Source organism: Centroberyx gerrardi, chromosome 12 (genome assembly GCF_048128805.1).
Source record: "Centroberyx gerrardi isolate f3 chromosome 12, fCenGer3.hap1.cur.20231027, whole genome shotgun sequence".
In the NCBI taxonomy this organism is placed as follows: domain Eukaryota; kingdom Metazoa; phylum Chordata; class Actinopteri; order Beryciformes; family Berycidae; genus Centroberyx; species Centroberyx gerrardi.
The window spans coordinates 26,231,409-26,253,588 of NC_136008.1; positions in this window are offsets into that span (position 1 = coordinate 26,231,409).

Consider the following 22,180-nt stretch of genomic DNA (forward strand, 5'->3'; position numbering starts at 1 on the left):
ATCTGCCACTGTAAGTTTCTGAATGCACACGATTTTACACTTACAGCAAATGTATGCACACAATTTTACACTTAGAGCAAACATTCCCAAAGTTGTACCTCAGGCTACAAAGCAAAATGAAATTTAAGAAAGGAAAAAAAAACAAACAATCACTCTGAAAGACAATTTATCAAGCAGCCATCTCACATTTCAAAGGTGTTCCTTCGCCTACACCGGCGCATGTTTTACATATTTTACCTTGCCTAACAACCGGTTGTTAGATTTGTAATGTTAATGCGAGTCATTTCAATTTTCAATCACTTTCACACGCAGCAGAGTTGACAGTGCCAAAGAGGCATGTGTTCAAAAATAAGTATTCTATTTCTTGTTGTGTGTGTCGACGTGAATAGCGCTTTATTTATTATTAGCTCGTGGGCAAAGTGGAGCCGCGGAACAACGTCGCACCTGGGCAAAAGGAGTAGATGAATACATTTGGAATGCTTGATAAAACACAAGGGGAACTTATCTTATCTTGCGTGCGATGTGTCCACTTTCTAGGCTTTAATAAGACTCTGGCAAGTGAAATCAATCGCACCTCGAGAAGTTCAAATATTTGCCCCAGAGAGGCAGACAAGCTGAAATAGATAAAATGAAAACATGCTAAAGAAAAAGAGAGAAAATAATCACATATTGCAGTACACACAGTACAGTAAGGTTAGTACTATGACTTGGGGAATCATAAATCTAATGGTGGGTTTTTCCTCAAGTTGACCCCCATCAATAGGTAAACAAAATAAATCTAAATCTAAATCCACATTCTATCATAATGATGCTATGCAGACTATTTCCCATCAGAAAGTATAAATTCCTGGAATAAGGTAGATAATACAATCAATAATGACTTGATACATTTCTATGGCAGCTCCAAACCCTCATGTGAGTTTGTGTTGTTACTTACTAATGCTTAAGCAGTAGTATGTGAATGTACAGTATGTATGCATATGTGCATATTTGATCAGTATATGATCTGAATGAATCACTCAACAGTCTATAGCCAGGATATTTAACTGATATACAAAGTATTGCGTAACACTATGTAATTCAATGATTTGCTTTTGATTAATGGCTGTGTGTCTGTTTGTGTTTGATGTAAAATGTGATTACAAAAAATTATAATAATGAAGCTATGCAGTATCAATAGCTAAAATAACGTGTTAATAAGAAGTCTGACCCGGCCAAAAGCTGCAAAAGAGAAGAAATTCTAATAATCATAACCATAATCCCCCTGAATAAGGAGACCTTCCTCAAGAAGGCCCGGGTTCCAGTTCATCACATTGAAGAGTTTAATGAAGTGAAATCAGTTACAACACATAGGTATGAAATGCCTGAGGAGATTAAGTTTGGATTCAGATGGTATGGAATGATTAAATTTTTGGGCACGTTTGATAATGCGTCTCAATTAACCTGAAACAGAAGACAAATCAGGAGTCGGGAGAAGGCCATGAGTCCCACACTGGGAGGCCTTGGCTTCCCCATGGCGGGAGCACACACACACACACACACACACACACACACAATGACAGCAGTATTCCCACTCATGCATATACTCAAATACACAAGCTAAGGGCACACACACACACACACACACACACACACACACACACACTCCCCCATCGCGTATACACTCTCTTTCTTTCTCTCTCCCTGTCTCCTTCTGCTGTCAGCAGGAACAGTGGATGGATGCAGGGTGGCCTCTCTCTCTCCCTCTCTCTCTCTCCTCTTCTGTGTCTCCCCACCGCTCAGATATTCATGGCCACATCTGGGACAGTTTAATGAGTTAATGCCAGTTAATTACTCACTCCGGTGCGGCCGACCGACCAAAATCTGCAGAGCTCTCTCTCTCTCTTTCTCTCTCTCTCTCTTTCACCGCTGATTAATGGCAGAAAGAGAATAAGAGGAAGGGAAAGAGGAGCAATCAGCATCTACTGCCATCATCAACATTACTGGTGTCTGGCTGCATTAAAGCTGGGAGAGAGAAAGGGCTTTGAGAGCGTGTGTGAATTTATGTGTGTGTGTCTCTCTCTCTCTCTCTCTGTGTGTGTGTGTGTGTGTGTGTGCATATGTGTTTTGGGCTGCCGAGACGGGAGACGGTTAAACCACTAATTGAATAGAGATGATTCTATTATCAAGCAGTTTGTTTGAGTGAGGAAGCCAGTTAGTTATCTTCTCTGGAAATGAGGGGGGCAGGGGCAGCAGTTTGTTATTTTGTCTTGGCACTGCCACTAGGAAGGAAGAAAGGAAGAAAGAGAGAGAGAGAGAGAGAGAGAGAGAGAGAGAGAGAGAGAGAGAGAGAGAGAGAGAGATAAGTGCCTGTCTGTGTGTGTGAAGGTGAAAGGTTTCGACTCAAAGCCAGTCTTCATTATGGGATCACTCTCTGACCGCAGCTAAGGCCATATCAGTCCCTGGCTCATAGAGATCTATACACACACACACACACACACACACACACAGAGAGAGAGAGAGAGAGAGAGAGACAGAGAGAGAGACAGAGAGAGAGAGAGTGATCTTTACAGTCTCATCATTGTTCTCAAAAGTCAAAACACACCTCTTTAAACCACACAAACTGATCAGTGATTGATCTTAATTGCACCTAAACAATTCTCGACATATAAGCACACACTGCAGTTCATTGCAGTCTGTTGTATTTGCATCACAGAGAAAACAAAACACAAGCAGAGCTATTAAACTTTGGTTTGGAATTTGCTGCTCCACTTAACAGACGCTTCGGTGTCATGCGGTAAACCCCGATCCTGCACGCACAAATGAGACTGTATTAAGATTTACGATAAGAAAACAAAAGGATAGAGCAGAGAGGAGATGGATAAAAACGTTTTTTTGCTTTTTCTTTCCATTTTTATTTTTCCTGTCTTGCAATTTGTCTGAGGCCCACAGACCCAATAATTTATCACCTTTGGTTTTACAGCCATCGATTTAACCCCCGGTGACCTCTTGCACCCTGCAGTAGTCCTTTAGTTGGTGTGTGTGTGTGTGTGTGTGTGTGTGGGGTGGGGGTTGCAGCAGTATGAGAAGGGGTACCATTCGGGGCACAGGCTGTTTCCTTTCAGCACTAAAAGGTCAGTCGGAGTGTAAGAAGGATGGCCTGGGGTCAGAACAATACACCAGGAGACTGTCTGTCTGTGTGTGTGTGTGTGTGTGTGGGTGAGAGAGAGAGAGAGAGAGAGAGAGAGAGAGAGAGAGAGAGAGAGAGAGAGAGAGAGACAGAGAACAAGTTCGTGCAGTGAGTGATGCATGTGTCTCCACCCAGCCTGAGTGTTCAAATCTCTTCTATGTCTTCATTCCATTCTACTCACTACCAGACCCATATTTCCTCAGCCGAAGACAGGACTATGAAATAAAGCCTTTATTTATAGTGCCTCCTCATTTGTACTTGCTAATCCGTACTTGGTAATAGCTTCAAATGTCAGTATCTTTGACACAAAGCAGGTAAAGGCAGATCCCTCCTACTAGAACCAAGAAAATGGCATTTGATTCAAGAAAATTCTGAAAACAGATGATTTGCATTGGAAACAAGTGATTTTTAAGAAAAATAGGATTTTTTGCTCCATACTCTGAAAGATGAAACCTGGATATTGTGACATGTGGGTCTGTATGCATAGTTGTGTTTGTGTGTATGTGTGTGTGAGTGGGTGTGCATGTGTGTCTGTGTGTAAAGGCTGAGTTGTGTGTTTTTTGTTGTTGGTGGCTGCTACTCTAACTCCCACTTTAACTGGTTCTGGTGGGTTTATGGGTAGGGCCATAAGCTGTCACTCTCATTTTACCTCTCAGAAAGAGGCGGTGAGTGAAGAAAGGAGGAGAGAGAGAGAGAGAGAGAGAGAGAGAGAGAGAGAGAGAGTTTGTATGAAATAGAGAAAGAGACAGGAAAGAAGTCTATGTGAGTGAGAGAGAGCGAGAGGGAGAGTAAGACAGAGAGAGAGAGAGAGAAAGGGGGGGGTGAAAAACAAAACAGAAAAAGACAAAGAGAAAGGAAATTAATGACCTCTCCCATATTGTCTCCTTTGTGCTTTGGGAGAACAAAAGAATGCCGAGTTAAAATACGACGTACAAGGGGAGAGGGAAGGAGAGAGGAGCGGAGGGAACGGAAATAAAGAAAAGAGACACCACAAGCGTCAATACCGGGTTGTAAATTCTACAAAACATTAACTTCATTACATGGCAATTACTAGCTGTAAGTGGCGGAACAGGAAATTTCACTCTCATCACTATATAGTTGTCCACCTCTCAGCACTTTTTTGTTTCTTTAGGTGGGGGGAAGGTCAAACCATTACTTCCAATGAAATGACCCCGGTGTGATGTATGCTGGGGCCAAGTGCTTCTCCTTATTGGCCAGCAAAACAATGCTGTAATTAGGAGATTGTTCTATATGGGAAGAGCAAAACATCCCAGAATGAGACACAGCTTAGATGCAGCGTTAATGTTTTCCAGCCATGCATTCTTTGAAACAATATATTAGCTTTGGATCAACTTCAACTCAAAAAACAATACATGACGTCAGCGATTTACATATGACACAGTTGATAGAGCTTCATCAAAACAGCTGGTGCAAGCAAAGGTGTAACAGTCAAGCGTCATGAAGTGTAAACTGCGGTACAGAGCACACTAAGTCAAATTAAAAGCTCTGCTGGCAAGCTGTCTGATAGAGTAGAATGGCCCGGGAATGACCTCCCTATGATATTTATTAAAGATAAGCAGGGAGTGTCTGGATAACACAGGAGTGAGCGATCAGGATCTGATACACTTGTTATTGTGTTTAAGGTTAATGCTATAACTCAATGATAAACACGAGTCGTATAATAGCCGCTTAAAACGCTGACATGTAGAAGTGGCACTCTTACTGTTGTTTGCGGGGCGAAACCCACACTTTGAAGTCTCATGCATGTTGTTTGCAGATGTAGAGAGGGCAAGCCAAAAGTCAACAGAAAAGACAAACCAATGTAAATACGGCGAACACGGCTACCAAGCAAAAAACGAAAAAAAAAAACCAGCGTATACGAATGGTTAACTAAACTGTGATTCTGCAGTTAGTCTAATGTGTTTATGCTGAATTGCTATTTGCCGCACAATTAGAGTAAGAATTTGCACATGTAACCCTGTACCCTTAATTAGTAATGTATTTGTGCTAAATAATAGCCGAGCTGTGACCTAGTTCATTTTGAATGACAAGAGGGTGTTTTCTTCCTTCTTTCCTTCCCCACAGTGTTAAAGACCTGTAAGCCCTAATGGGCCATGTACAGTTAAACAGTCTAGTTTAGCGAATGTGTATTACCTCTTTCAAAATCCCCCTACAACGCACAACAACAACAACAACAACAAAGCTAGCCGTCTAGCTAGCAGCAGAACGCTAGCAAGTTTATGATGGAAATAGACTGTGTTTCTTTTGTCTGTAAAACTGATGCCACAGAGGTGACAAACTTCTACTTTCTTAGAGTTTTTCAGGGAAATTTTTCTGTTGCTGACTTACCTGCACACTACCATCAATACGGGTCAGGGCTCTTCTCAGGCGTCCATGCTAGCTCCACAACAACAATTCCCCCCCGACACTGTTTTGGAAGGGTGCCGTCACCGTGTCATGGGCTCAGCGCCACCTACAACGATAGCTAGTATAGCTAGCTGGTAAAACAAAGTAGTTAAACAGTAATACTTGAGCTGTATAGAGAGCCTAAGTCCCTCCCCTTCCGCTGTCCCCCATGGGACCTTATTTCGGAAAAAATATGTACGGTAGTCAACGGCGAGAGACAAATAATTGTTTGATCCCGTTTGAATTGTGCCATGAATTACACATATGATGTTTTGTCAATTTAAATGATAATTTTGCAAGTCAAGAAAGTCGCAGTTTGTGGTAAAACTGTTGAACTATAAAACTGTAAAAATACATAATTAGAAAGACTACACACCCAAAAGTCGCGCAAGTGACGTAACTTCCTCTCTCCACAAGCTACCCAGAGCCGCTGAAGCTAAGTCCCTCTCAGATAGCAGGAGTATTATACACAACCTGGAAGGTAGACAGTAAGAATGGATTTAAACTGGTTTAGGATAGTTTTAGTACAGTGGGGGCTAACGTTAACGCGATGCCTGTGTGTTTCCTATGTTTCGTTCCATGTTGGTGTTGGTGACGTATATTGTGCGAGACGAGAGATGTAGTTCACTGAGCGGTTTCACACAAAACTAAACGTTACTGTACTGTTTTACAACAAACTGCGACTTTCTTGACTTGCAAAATTATCTTTTAAATTGACAAAACATCATATGTGTAAGTCATGGCACAATTCAAATGGGATCAAACAATTATTTGTCTCTCGCCGTTGACTACCGTACATATTTTTTCCGAAATAAGGTCCCATGGGGGACAGCGGAAGGGGAGGGACTTAGGCTTTCTATAGTTAAATCGCTGATATTCACTTCCCTTACAAAAAAGTCACGTGAAAACCCACATGAATTCATAGCACACGTGCTTTTTGGACACATGTTGGTTTTCATTATGTTTTCACCTGTGAATTCTCTTTGCATGTGAAATTAAGTGTTCACACATATTGTCATATATAGTGTATATTTAAATTTCCATATTTGAAGTAAAAACTGTCACATATGATGTCAGAATACAACATGCAAAAGCACAAATTCCTGCACATCTACTGTTTCACATTCTTATGCATATTAAATAATAAAATAGTTGCGATCAACATTCCAAGTTGTTTGATATAAGACTGAGATATCCTGAGTTTCACCTCAATATAGACTGAATGTACAAAATATTAGGAACAGCTTCCTGATATTGAGTTGCAGCCCCTTTTGCACAATCCACATCTCAACTGTCTCAAAGCTTCAAAATCCTTCTTTAACTCTCTATATCTCCTCATCCACCTCACCCTACTTCATGAAAAGTGTCCCTTATATTTTGTATAGTGTATTTCCTTCCAACAAGTTTCTATAGCCGTCACAGGGGCACTCGACAACCAAAATGCATCACTTTTGATGGGCGATTAGAAAATAAAAACATGTGGTCAGTCGTGTAAGACAGAAAAAAAAATACTTGAGTCTTTAGTTTTACACACACTTCACTTCACCCTAAAGTAGCCTCCGACAGATCTCTGTAATAGGCATTGTGGCACTCGGCTACAAACACGTGTCACTTTTGATCGATCAGAATGGGTCCAGGACAAAGGGGGGCATGTCAGACATAAACAAAACTTGCTTTCGCCCTCTGAAAATTTCCCCGTTACCTCCCCGTATGTTCGGCTAAACCTGAACATATGAGGTAATGTCAGGTCTTTTGTAAGATTAATGAGAAAAGCGCAGCCTACCGCACGCTACGTGAGCCTGGCGGAAGGCGCGCGGGATCCCCGCAGTATCTAGGTTAAACAATACACTGTCAAATAATGAGACAAGATAATTATAGCTGTGAGACAGTGTGAACTCAGGGCGCGCGGAGAGAGAACCCCTTATTAAGAGCTGTGTAATTAGGTGTCAAATAGCCGCGACGTGTGAATGATGCGTTACCTGTCAACTTTGCCGCTTGTCATGAGAATACAGGATTTACTTTTTAAACCGATCATACACAAATCAATCTTTCAACAACCGCTCTATATTCATTTTCTAAACATTTCACAAAAGCTAACAGTGGTTTATGTATGAATGCAGCAGCATGCGGTCCAACCCATCACAATGTAGCGGGTCTTCAGGTTTTGCGCTGTGCATCGTCAGTCAACATAAACTATTTCTGACATCAGCGTCGTCAAAAGTAATCCGCTAATCAATCACTTAATTAATTATCTCGGTGAATAATTGATCACGTTTCACAACACACTTCTTCTCTGATGTTTTTTGAAACGCGGCGTTGGGGGAAAACCACAGGGCAGTAATATATACATTGCTTTAATCAGGCTTTTGATCTTCAGTACAATTCTGCGATAAGTCAATTAAAACTAGGCCTGCCAAAGATGAATTATGCAATAAGTTTATTAAAACATTTATCAGCTCGGCTTATTATAAATGGATGACTTCCAGTGGAAGACAGGCAGATGAGATGAACAGGTCACCGGATTGGCTTCTTCTCCATCTCTCTTATTCAACTTGGTTGTTTACCATTTTGCATGGAGATTGTTTTTGATTATGGAGTCCCATATAGTCTGCTGTTTTTTTGTCTTATTAAACTGCGACGGGTTCAATCCGTGACTGCGCCGCGGCGGTTCCTGACATCACAAAATGGCGGCCGGTGGCTTGAAAAGTCATCCTGTCCTTCATCGTCTGCTTTTATCTCCACTTTTTTTTTTTTCGGTTTACTTATCAGTAACCCACAAATCCAGATTTGGCCCTAACAGACTGTGAGGCTTGGTGCTGTCCTCGGGGCATGTAGGGTGTCAGGGAGCACGCAAATGCCCCCCTGCCTGCAGGAATTGTCAGTGAAAATGCTACCACCAAATCAATCTCTCATGGGCCTCCTGAGACATGGGCTCGGGTGTGAGAATAAACATGGGGAAGAAATATACGACACAAGACAGCTTTGACTGAACAAAACACGCAAGCTTTTGGATGAGCTTTGGTGTAGGAAGGGCAATTCTAAGTAGACAAAGCTGAAATTATTGTCAACCAGCGACTAGGGATAGGATGATATATCGATATTCAATATATCGCAATACAAAAATGTGACAATATGTATTGTGGGACAGAAAAAATTCACATGCTCTTCATCCAAATTATATTATTTGCACTGTAATACATTTTTTTTATTGTTGTTTACATTCTAGCAGCCAATGCCATTGCTAGAAAGATTTGTGGCTCAGAAATAAACATAATTCTGCACAGTCAGACTTTTTTGTCATTAAACTTTTATTTATTACATCGTATTGTGGTTGTATTGAATCATGAACCTCATATTGCGTATAGAGTCATATTGTGAGATAAGCACCCATCCCAAATAGTGACCGATCCTGGAATCCAGCTAACTTGGTTTTGAAATACACATCCTAAACCATTTAGCTTTTTTTTTTTTTGTTTTGTTTTTTATCCTTTCCATATCTTCAGTTGGCATCTGCTGTTTGCCCGGCGCTATAAGGCAAGATGTCTGCATACTCTAAGAAGAACCAGTTTTTAGTGATGGGACGTTGCTGCGAACCTCTCAGGCAAACAACAACAACAAGAAGACATAAGTCCCCACCGCTCAGGGTGCAACGGGAATCTTAGGGGTCGGCGGGGCTGTTGTCGCTTAATTAGAAGCTTGAAGTTTAAAAAAAAAAAAAAAAAAAGAAGAAGATGAAGACAAAAAAAATGTGGCGGGACAATTACTTTGTAAGTGTTTCTCTCTTTGTTTATTTGATTCTTGGGGGCGTTTTGGAACCTGTTGACACAGATTATTCAGGTGGAGGCCTGGGGGGCTGGCTGAGGGCGCTAAGCCGGGCCAGTGTGCACATCTCAGCGCTTCTCTGGAATGGCTGCCAGCTCCGTCTGCTCGGCTGTGATAATGGAGCCTCCATTCCCCTCTCTCTGTTGTGTGGAAATGTTTCCATTAGCCTCTGACAAGAAAATTCCTCTCTGCAATTTAGTCCATCTTTTATGTCCATCTTGTTTCTTCCAGAATGCAGATTTTATGCCTGCCTCTCTCTCTCTCTCTCTCTCTCCCTCTCTGCCTCTCTGCCTCTCTGTAGCTCTGTAGCTCGCTCGCTCGCTCGCTGCCCGCTGCACCCCTCGAGCGCTACTGGAATGCTGGGGCGAGATAAAGAAAAGGCCCCCTCTCTGAGCAGGTTCGAGTGTTTTTTGCTTTTTCATATCAATGACCTTTTTTTGTGTGTTGTAAACACAAGGGATAAACCGAGGGGCTTCGACTGAGGCTCTTCCAATCCCGATCCCCGTCTCTCTCTCTCTCTCGCCGGCCATCTGAAAACACGCACTTTGACGGATGAGTTTAGTACGACAGAATCGCAACACATTGCCGTTTGAATGCCGCTCCTTGTTTTCGAAACGCGCTCACGTCCGTCGACACGAGCACATCTGGAAATTCTGATGTGACCTTTATTTGCATTACTAAGCTCATCAAATTTGAACAATAATTCACACATCCAGCTGAAACTAATGTGAAATATTTTGGCAAGCGCCAGAAATGAGTGTAATGCAAATCTCATGTCTTTTTGTAGCACAAACAGGAGCGGCGGCCAAAAGACTAACAGCTAGGCAATAATTCAGTCAGATGTGGAACACACTTACAGCACAGCGGGGAGAGAGAGAGAGAGAGAGAGAGATGGAGAGAGAGAGAGAGAGAGAGAGAGAGAGAGAGAGAGAGAGAGAGAGATGTGAGGAGGCCATACAAAGGCTAAAGCCTTTTGGCCTGGCACAGGACTCGGCACTGGTTAGCCAATATGAGACAAATTGTGGTCCTCTGTGACTCTGTGAATTAAGTTGCTTACAGTGGATGGGTTCCTGAACCTCTGTCCGCCTTGAAGAATCAGTGGAAATATATGATTTTTTAAACTCTAATGCCACAAACATATGAGTTTGACGTTATGCGTATGGTTTGGTGGCAAGGGCCTTTGGAAATGTGGACTGGGGACTGTCTAATAGAGCGTGTGAAATACTGGCAAAGTGGTTCTGTGTTTCTTTTGGAGTTGATACATATGTGAAAAGGTAGTTTGGCCTTAACAAACACTGAGACATTCGGATTGCTGTGCTTAAACTTTGCACATGCAGTTTTAAATCTATTCTAACTGTCCCAAACTTTGATCACACATCTTGATTTTTTTCCTATCTTTGGTAATAAACCAATATTATGGCAGGTCATTTAAACACCTTTGCTTGCTTTTGTGTAATAGCACAGCACCCATCTGTGACCAGTTTGCACACACCATTTTGCTTCCCTCCTAAAAGGCTGTGGTTGGGATGAAAAATGGTGTAAGGACTACTGACCATTACTGAGTCTATTTATAGCCGTCTTCCACATCCTTGCTTCCCATCTAAATTCAAAATGCTAAGCTCCTTGGAATGTAGTTTATCTTCTCAGAGAAGTTTATTAAGCATTTGAAACATTTGAGCAGATGCAACTTTTTTATTCCTCACCTTTGAAGCTACTTAAAAGGAAACTTGAGGTGAAATTAAGTTAGCCTGAAGTATAGTGCAGCCTGAGCTTCATGATTGTCGGTGAGCAAATTTTCATGAAGGGTGTGGCATAGGGGTTATCCCTATTTGTAGGAACATAGGCCTAGTCTGACCAATAAAGAAGCTCACACAGTGTTGACAGATAGACCACCATGAGCATTTTAGGCAATTAGCTGATGCTCTAATCCCTACTTCCTATCCTTCTAGCAATGGCCAAATAATTATAAATTCCTAAATCACCAACATAACACACAACCAATTGTAAGGAATGCAAGACTCTGAGCCATGGCTCCCTTGCAACAGATGTAACAAACATTCTAACAAGTATTTGTGACTAAAAATACTGATAGGCCCCAATGTAACAAGAGTACACCTGTATATAAATGAGTGGGCAAGACTAAGTCTATTTAATTTGGGACTGAAGATCCTTTAAACAGCAGCTGGAATCTTTCATTCTCAGTCTATGGAAAACAACTGTGATTGTGGAGGTTTAGCCATTGCATGAATATGTTAAGGATCTGCACATTGAACCCAAGTCCAATCAAGAGAATAGTTCTGCTTGTGTGACTATGGCGGATGGAAGTGTGTTTGCATGTGTGTGTGTGCACACCTAACAGCAGGAAGTGTTACGTGATTGACAGAGCTCTCTCATTTCCTCGAGGGCAAGGTTGCATGTACTGTTGCATCAGGTGACTGCAGACAGCGATGCTGAGGAGCATATGAAATCCATTACCCCGTCGGCGTTACTATTTACCAACCTTCTGAAACCCCCAAATGAAGGTCACATATCTACAAGTGCGCCCAGCATGTCGCGTACGCCGTATCTCTCTGTATCACCGATGCCGGTGCATCATCCCTCATCAAAGAAACTGCGATATTAATGTGGCTCAGAGCATGTGATAAAATATGCAGCAACGTGAGTGACAAACATACAAAGCTGCCCCCCTGTTTGTCGCGGTATATTAAATGTGGCTTCAAAATAGGAAGTGAGCTCCGGCTGCTTGACTCTGGACAGATTAGTAGTCTCTATAATAAACAAAATTCTCAACACTCTTAGATATAAGTTCTATGTAGATTTACTGCTCTACAAATGCAATTCTGTTGTGTCTGTTGCAGGAAAACCTTCTTAAAACCTATAAATTGGTCGTTTACTGGCCATTTTCCATTGAGAAACGCATGCGTGTGAGCATTGTTCAAAGTTATCACGCCAGGGAACAGATGTCCCGTCCTTTCCGGTCTTCTGGAGCTCGCTCAGTCACACTTAATATAGATCCACTGTCGCATACACTTCACAAGTGTTTGTAGGGTAAGTGCTGGATTTCACCGAGTGTTAAAAGCTTAATCCGCCCAAATGTGTGAAACTGAGAAGTATTTTGTTCACACCAGAAGGAGTAAATTGATTGAGGTTTTGGTGTCAAGCACTTCGCGTCGCCATAAGACGCTGAGGTCAATAATGTGACCCTTCTTAATGATTTGAGTTTCAGCAAACTGCCACTTGGAAGTCCTTAAGAGAGGCACATGCACATGAACCCACTGTTTAAATGCCTTTGGGAAGCAATGCAGAAGACCTCATGCTGCTATAAACAGTGAACACTATTCTATCACTATTCATGACTGATAGTTAATATAGTTATATGATTTGTAGCACACATTTACTCATAAAAAAAAGGCTTAGCTGTCAATGAGCAGAAATTGTTGTGGTGACATGCTGCAGAATTACCGCTGTAAGCTTGGTTGATGCAGTGGAATACAACAGAGCTTGAATGAGCGTCATGATTGGTAGCACAGCAAAGCATGGGCAAGGCGGAGGGGATTTCAACAGTAGGGGCATGTTTGCTGGAGAGTTTATGGATTTGTCATTGGGAAAGACCAGATCTCCGCGTTCCAGACTGTATAACGCATCAATTTGATTCCAAATAAGACTCCCGCCTAGGCCCCCGTCCCTTATCAGCGAACATGTCCACGTCAGTCTCCGAGATTTAGCCACGGCTAAATTCCTCCGTATTTAGGCTGGCTGAATGATATGGACATCTACGCAGTTCCAATAGCTGCAGGCAGCGCCTCTTGAATAGCATTTTGTACATAAGCTTTAGCTTACTAGCCTAGGATACCAGGCCAATGCCTTATCCCTGTTAACAGAGACCCTTCTAAGACAGGATTAGTGGGGGAGATAGTCACCGACAAGGGGGGACGGTCCATCTCCTGGGAAGCACCACCGCTAACCCAGCCGTAATTGCATTTGTTTAGATAAGGAAATCACAGCAAAATCGAGTGCTATGTCAGCCCAGCGATGCAGTGTGATTTTGGATTCATAGCACCACAGTATACTGAAGGCCTGTGTCCATAAGCAAGATGTCTGACATGTTATTGTACTGTCTGTCTCTATTCTTGTCTATGTCTTGTGTCTTCTACCTTTTGTTTTCTTTATCATAAGGAAGATATCATTCGGTCAAATCTGGAGCCTCACTTTACCACATGAATTAACAATTATGATGCACATCGTTATCACATATAGTAGACAATAAGACAATAATATGTGCGGGTCAGTGAGGCAGTTTTCCCAATGTGAAATAACACGAAGAGAAAGAAAGAGAGAGGGGAAGAGAGAGAGAGAGAGAGAGAGAGAAAAAACAAAAACAACCTGACTGTCAGGTGTGACCTTCCACTCCTCTCCTAGTCTCCCACTCCTTTATGGGTTAACCATCCTTAATGCTTTATGTATGCCTTGTGTGACACTCTTTGCATAAATGATACCAAATAATTGGGATTTATAAATTATTCATTGTGTATTAATGCAGGTGAAATGGCTTTTTGGCTTGGACTGCTGTCTGTCGTTCAGAAAATAAAAGAGGAGGGGGGGCGGGGGATCATAGATACTTTGCAGGGGGAAAAAATAAATACCCCCACAGAAATACATGCAATCAAAATGCATGAGCTACGCATGGTCAGTGCGGTAACCTCACTATTATCCATACTTGACTAGTACGTTTTTTTTGTTCCGCAAAAACAGCAGCTAATAAAGTCATTTGAATTGAACAGCTACTTAGTTAAAACAAGGATTAAGTGCATACTGTATATAAAGCATCTTACTGTACAGATCCATATTTTTTTTCTTGAATGTATATTGGATGCATGTTTTTTGCTTTTTAGCTCTGGATAAATACAATGTATGTTTCAGTTCTTTTTTCAATCAAAAAGTAAAAACCTTTGCACACACAAATGTGCATTGAAACACTGTAATTGGTCAATAGGTCTTGCATGTTTACTATTTCGTGATGGCAACAGCGATACCGGATGATGCCTCTAGCGTTCTACAAATCGTTTCTAGCAACATCTAAACAGGAAAAAGCCACAGACCAAATTGACTGAACCTTATACTAACAGGTCCCTTCAGTCTCACTGAGAACAGGTCTGTGGTGAGGCGGCTGCCGACTGCATAAAGCAGACAGTGTTGTCTCCACCCACTGGCAAACCAAGCGAGGGCTTTCACTAACCTGCGGGTTATATTAAGGGATTTTTGGTGAAATTTAGTAAGGATCTGATCAGAATTATTCAGTATTGTTTTCAGTTGTTGCAGACTGTCACTATAAGCCTCTAGGTGTCAGTCATAGCAACTAACCAAAATATATATACTAATATGTCCTATTAGTAGTTGACACATTTCCACTGACATGATGAGTGAACAGCAGACAAATTATGAGTATGAGTCTTTACTGGACTTGAAGTTCCAGTAATTCATGTAAAAACACTGACAACAGAAGAAGAAAACCTAATACTTCTGAGCATATTTGCCTGAGCACAGATCTCTCCTCTCTCTCTACTTTACGGAACAGTAGCTGCAGGACTTGCAGACGGCGATGTAGTCTCCGCCCCAGAACCTGAGCCCAGGCCGGCTCTTGAGTTCCCCCATTCTTGTCCTAAATGCCTTGCATAATATCGTAATTACAGGGCTCTCGTGACCTTACTTTAACACGTATTGACCCAAACAATTTGAAACCCCGGAGCTTCGCTAGGCTCGAAATATTTAGACCTGATAAAGAGGTTACCCCGCTCCCGGGCCCGGCCGAGTTTTAGTGCGACATAATATTTCTTTTGGCAGGGGTCACGGGTGACTCGACGTACATCATCACTAACTTATTAGATCTCGAGGCAATTAGCCGAAAACAAACAGGCCAGACAGACCGGCCATTGAGTCGCCTGAACAGGGGGAAAATAGCCTATGGCGCTCAGTCATTTCAGAGCCGCATCAAAGAGGAGTCAGTGGCATCAACAGAAAGAAAGAAACACATTGTTGCGGTGTAACGCCTATACAGTACTGGGGGCTTAGCGCATTATTTTTCCAGTGATTCAGGTTACAGACCCAACTTGCCCCAGTATAATAGGGTGGTGGAAAGAACTTTTCACCTGAACACTATATGCAATGTGCAGCATGGTTAGTTTAGGATTAAAAATCCATTTAGGGCCCTCCCCTGACATGGGAAATCAAGCCTGTAGATTATGATGGGTGGGGGGTGGGGGGGGGGGGGGGGGGGGGGGGGGGCGACTAGTCCTCAGTCTGTCACTGAGGTCAAGGGGACATCTTGATGTGCTACGCCCGTAATGACTGCAACAAGACTGGCCGCAGAAATCTTAAACCGCCCTGCTTTGCTCAAAGGGGGGAGATATCGCTTCCTCACATAATTGTCCGCAATAATTACAAATTGTCTTTTGAGCCGCCCCAAGACGGGACACAATGAGGTCTGAGGAATGCCAGTGCCCGGGTATAGGACTTTGAAATAGAGAGGATTTCTGTGTCTGAGGAGATTTCTTTCACTGTCAGAGAGCTTGATGATGTATTAGAGTGTGCTCAGACGCCAGAAAAGTACATTAAACTTAGGTTTCTTGAGAAAAGAACATTCAAAACAGTGGAGAATAAAAGCAACACACTTGAGTTTTCTCACACATATGTTGCATACCTACAGTGTGGGAGTCATGATGCACTTGTGCGCGGGTATCTCACAACCACCGTGCTGATGTTTGATCTTGCTGCAGATCATAGTTTAGCATGATACATCTTTACCACATATCAATAATTCCCCAATTTAACACAACAGACAGACATTTGAGGAACAAAAGGTACTTTCATCAGCCTCTAGGAGGTGGAGACAAGGGGAAGAAAAATGGGAGTTCTTCTGGCTTTTCAGACTGATCAGTTTCATGTGAACGGCCACTGGAATGCCAAGATGTTGGTCTGCCTTTTTCCCACCAGATTTCTTTCTGTCTCTCTCCCTCTGTTTTTTTTTTTTTTTAATTTGTTCGTCATTCCCTCCTAAGGATCTGGTTCCTGGACATGATATGCCAAATTACCTGCAGTATCAGTTGTGCCACTGGCGATGCATTGTAAGCTTGTAAATTCCGCGCAAACCCCTCGGAAGGATTTGCCTTCACTGCTGTCACTAACTTCATTGTCTTTGGGAAGCGGCGGTACAAAAGAAGTCGAGAGCTTAGGCCTGGTATTATCATAACAGCATCACTGCGTGTACCGGCAAGATGAGGAGCTGTTACGAATTGAGTGACTCCGATGAGATTTGATCACAGCAATCACTCATTTCTAAGATCCAAACTTGTCGTTTTATTGCCCATTTATAAAGGTTAACATTTTCGTGTTTCTTAAGCCGGAGCTAGATCGTGTTCGTAAAAAAAAAAAAAAAAGCATGTTAACATTGCAGACAACCCAGAAATAAGCCACTTATATTTTAATGTTCTAGCCCGTACAGCCCATAACTTTCTGGTCATTGTGAAACTGATCCAACTGTGGATATCATGTTTTGACAGTCCAGGCTATCTCAGCTCACAGATGCTGTAGAACATCTGAATCAATGTTCCAGGCCATCAGAAGATTAAGAGCCGGCCCTTTGTAACCCGCTCACATATAGAAATTGTAGAAGTCTCACTTTTTATTGCATGTTTGCTGCATAGCTACTGCACATTTACCCTATCCACTGTTTGAAAAATTCTAATTTTGCTCTCTTTTCACTGAAAGAAATGGTCTGAAAATAACCAATCTAAACTTTGAAAAATAATTATCTACAGTGGCATCTGCAGTACTAATGGAAAATGCCAAATAGTTGTGTAATGGGAGATGTCTTTTTGCTGAAGAAGGGACAATTGAAAACATTGCATTAACAAATCTGTGATCTTTGTTAGACTCTAAGATTCTCCCCCTTTCAGCCTGTCAGTTTAATATACTAAAGTTATGTATATGAACCACTGTGCTTAATGACCATGGCACTAGATCCTCCTCAAGGAATTGTCTCTGTTGGATGTTTCATTAATTGTGGCTGTGCTTGCAATTTATTAGGGTTGGGTGGATTGTTTCTTTTTTTGGATAGTCTCCAATAACAGGCAAACAAAGCAAGAAGACAGAGGGTCTGCATTATGTAATTGCACCCTAGTGTTACTATTCAGCATTTATGTACAGCAATGGATGAGGCTAATATACTTTGCAATATCAATATACAAACATCTGCTTAACACCGCTCCCATGTTGGAACACTTAAGAAAACACCATCTTAATTACTCTGCATTTCTCATGGAAATTAGCATAAGTCAATATGGATGTTATAGTGATTTTGAATGGATAATACTGAGCAGTGACTTATACTTATACACACAGACACACACACACACACACACACACACACACACACACACACACACACACACGCACACACACACACACACATATAGTTTTATGCATAACTTCATTATAGCAACATTTTGTATTAGGTGAACACATGTAATTACATTGTGGCCTAACATTTCTACTTACATTTCATTTTATACCGCACACAACTCATAATCACACATCCTGCTCTTACACATACGGTAAAGGTAAAGTTTAGACCTCATATGTGGCCCTGATATTAAACAAAACCATTTCTTGGCCATTTGTTTGCCAGGTTTCCACACTAGACGCCTTGTTGTGCCATGTTGTGCCATCCATATCTGTCATCAGTCAATGAACACGTTGCCAGCTGTAAACAAAGGAGACGGCTACATTATGGCACCATGCCACCTCGTATGGACAGAAGTTCTATATGGAGGGTGCAGCATGTCATTTATTACAGCTATACCGCATTGTGGTGTTGCACTGTTCGGCATCCTCTATACTTCTTCTCTCTACTGAGGTGAGTTGTATGCTCCTGTAATACCCTGCTCTACTGTTTGCAGTGCATTGCATCACACTGTGCTCTATCGTACTGCTCTGCATTGTATTATAATAACTGTTTTAACTCTGCAGAAGGCCTGAAATCGTTGGACCCACCCAGCAAAACATTTAGATGACTGAAAAACTCCAAAATATGGAGGCGATACAGTATATGAAACATGGCTGCACACGTATTTCAAAACACATGTCATGTGCAGTCTAATTTGCCATTTAAAGTTGTTGTCATGCATCTCAGCAGGCATGTATCAACAAGGATTGTGCACAACTGATGGCATACATTTTCAAATTGCTGCATATGCATGATGCTCATTCGCTCAACCGGTTAGTTCACATGTTCAGATAGAGGAGGTTCATCGTAATCCTGCATCGCTAATCAGAAAAAGTACAGCAGTATTATGAATGTAACATTGTACTGAGTACAAAGTGGCTGAACAACAGTGACTGCTATTGTCTCTGTTTTGCATACAGCAAAACAGAGGTCTCGTCTTTTTAGACTTTGTGAGCGAGCCGGTGCCGGAGTGTTTATCTGGTGGCTGTGTGTGTGTGTGTGTGTAGAGGTGGGTGATCTCACGGGGGCTGCTGGGTAGGTGGCGGGGTTGGGGCTGGGGGCTCATTGCCTATGCATGACGGTGTTGTAGGGAGATTAGAATAACACTGACTATATTCTGTAAATGAAGAAGAGAACCAAGGGAAGCCTCGGGAGTCCATTATGGATTTTAATAATACATTAAGGTAGTGTAACTGAATAACCGATCTCGGAGGGAAGAGAAGAGGAAGAAGGGAGAGAGAGGAAAAAAAAAACACACACATGACATTTGGCTAATATTACAATATGAATTATGAAAACAAAAAGGGCTTTTAGTTAATCTTGTCTTTCTACTTTTATTCATCTTTAGGCATTTTTGTGTTTTTTTTTCCTCCTTTTTTCCCCCCCCAACTTCCCCCTGAATCCAGAACACGGTGTAAACAAATAAAAGTGGAGGAAAAACAGTTTGGCATCTCTGTAGATTAATTAATGTGCCTGCGACTTGGCATCACCGGGCGAAAATTATGTGCATAAATAATATCACTAATTAAAAAGATGCAGATTAACATGCAAATAATGTTAATGAGGATCTGCAATTCCGGAGTGTATTCGCATAACATCAACAATTTAATGTGTTGGAAGGCCTGTGTTTGCATTACATTAATAAAATTCAAAGGCCCGCGCATAGGAAATTCTGTCGGAGTCTCTGTTTCCACTTGTGAGTTGTAAATTCTGTGGGCAGTAACAGCCACTTCTTTGGCAGATGCAAAAGTTATTATCTCAAAGGCTGGCTGAAGTGGTGCCATGAGCCAGTACGACCAGCTGTTAGCGAGCGGCCAGCCAGAAAAGCACTAAGACAATTAACTGTATTAGTTGTTGGGCTCCGCTGTTTATTTTCCCTGAGATTAATTTCACATGGCTGACCAGAAATCTGCTGGAGTGGGGAAAACACAAACAAAAAAAAACAAAACAAAAAAACACCCCGACTGGGATTTTCACAATGTGTGAAAATCTTGCTCCCCCTCCCCTACCTGCCGAAGCAAACGCTCTCAAGTGGAATACTTATGGATATGACATCAGCTCAAGTCTCTAATCCATACGTGCTGCCATGTTGGATACTTGAGCGCTGCGCTAACAGAGACAGACAGAACAATTTTTCGCTGATTCAACCCTTCAGGATTATTTCATCAAGTGACTTTTACACGGCGTAAAACTTGAAGTCTGGGGGAGGAGATCCTGCGTAGAAACTCATCCCTTAAAAAAAAAAAAAGAAGAAGACAAATACTGTACAAGCATGAAAAAAGAGACCCTCAGTGTGTGTGGACTTAATGGATTTCACAGTAGAAATGAAATGACAAACTTGAGTGAGCGCTCCTCTTCCTGTGGGGCAAATGTCTGCTGGATTTGGATCGTTACCTGCAGAATAAACAAGGGCCTTTCTTAACAAGGAAAAATACTGCCCGTGTCTATCATCACAGTGTCGAGCGGGGGGGCGGGGGGGGGGCTCTCCAGTCGGCGGCGATATGCATCGTCTGTCCTCGAGAGGACATTTACTCGAAAAGCCATTCATTTCACAATGGGCAGAGGGTTCCAGGCCCATTCATCTCACAATGGGCAGAAACCCCGTAACAATAACGTTTATCATAGTTTGGACGATATGGCCTGAAATGTGCAGAAACACTTATGCGTGTGTATTTTCACCATACACTGGGTAATATAATGAGTAATAAACGTTGTTGTGTAAGTTTTCATTATAAGTGGAGTGCGATATCGTGAAAACTGTATGTGGACATTGTTTCTTATGATGATACAAAAAGATTGCGCAACATATGAAATGACAGATCCAACATAATTTGGATTTGTATACCGGAGCAAAATTAAGTATTTACTTAGGGATTACATCTATTATTAGGGATGGGACGATATATCTAAATTCAATATATCGTGATACAAAAATGTAACGATACGTATCGTGGGGCAGAAAATTGAATCGCGACATTAGCTCACAGATGACTTGCTCTTCACAATGTCACAAGCTCTCCATCCAAATTATATTATTTGTACTTTGTAATGACATTTTTAAATTGTTTACATTCTAGCAAGCCAATGCCATTGCTAGAAAGATTTATGACTGAAATAAACATAATTCTACACAGTCAGACTTTGTTGGCCTTTATCAGACTAAAGTCCTGCCATGATAATTTTCCAATTTGCTTCACCAAGAGACAGAAATTGGGACAATCTTGTCATAAAAGCTTCTACTGTTCCATATATCGTTCTGTAAACCTTATGACTCATTTTAGGTTGCCCAACAGCACTCTCCAAGTATGATAAGTATTAAATCAAAGATATTGACTAACTCTTACATGGCAGTTGTTCCCATGCTGCTGGCATGGAGCGCATGGCATTGCATCATGACAAGCAGAACATTTGGATTCAATAAAGATGTGTTTATTGTCGAACCTTTAGGCATTTATGGCATTGAAATGCGAGCAGCTGCGTGGCATAAATCTAAAATTATAGATTCCAACATTTGCCTACTTTTGTTTCCACTGGTATTAAGATATTATGGTGGAATACGAGTTTCATGCTATTCGATAATGTAAATAATTGCTTGTAATTGCTGTTAAGTGACACTTCTAAACAGGTGATGCATATACACGGAATACAGTGAGCAAAGCTATGAATTAACAGTATTATGATTACATCTCTTTTACACACTGAGTATGAATTTTTTTGAACATGTTCTGATCGTGTGAGTCCGCCATCGTGTGTGTGGGGAAGTTCGCGGGGCCTGCTAAAATATTCAGACACACTCGATGCAAACGATAGCTTCTCGGGACATACGGTTTGTATTATGCTTGGCTTCGGCTGCGCTACAGTGTGATATTCCGAGAGAGGGAAAAGAGTGGAAGAAAAAAAAAAAAAAGAAGAGAGAGAGAAACACAATGACCTCTTCAGCTGGGCACGGCTCGAGCAGCTGGCCGATAACTTAAACGGGGGCCTTGTAATACGCTTGCTTTGGGCTGTGGGGGAACTGCACAGACAACGCATAAAAATATGACAAGCGGATGATGGATTAGGGTCATAAGTCTCAGTTCAGCCGTACAAACAAAACATCATGATCGTGTGTTACGACAATACGGTTAATAGACAGAAATTAGCAGATGTTGATTGCAGCCTGGGTACTGTCAGCATACCAAAAGGCTCTGAGAGAGAGAGAGAGAGAGAGAGAGAGAGAGAGAGAGAGAGATATTGGAGGGCGGTTAGGGGAGATGGGGCGGACGGATACATGGAGCCGGGGG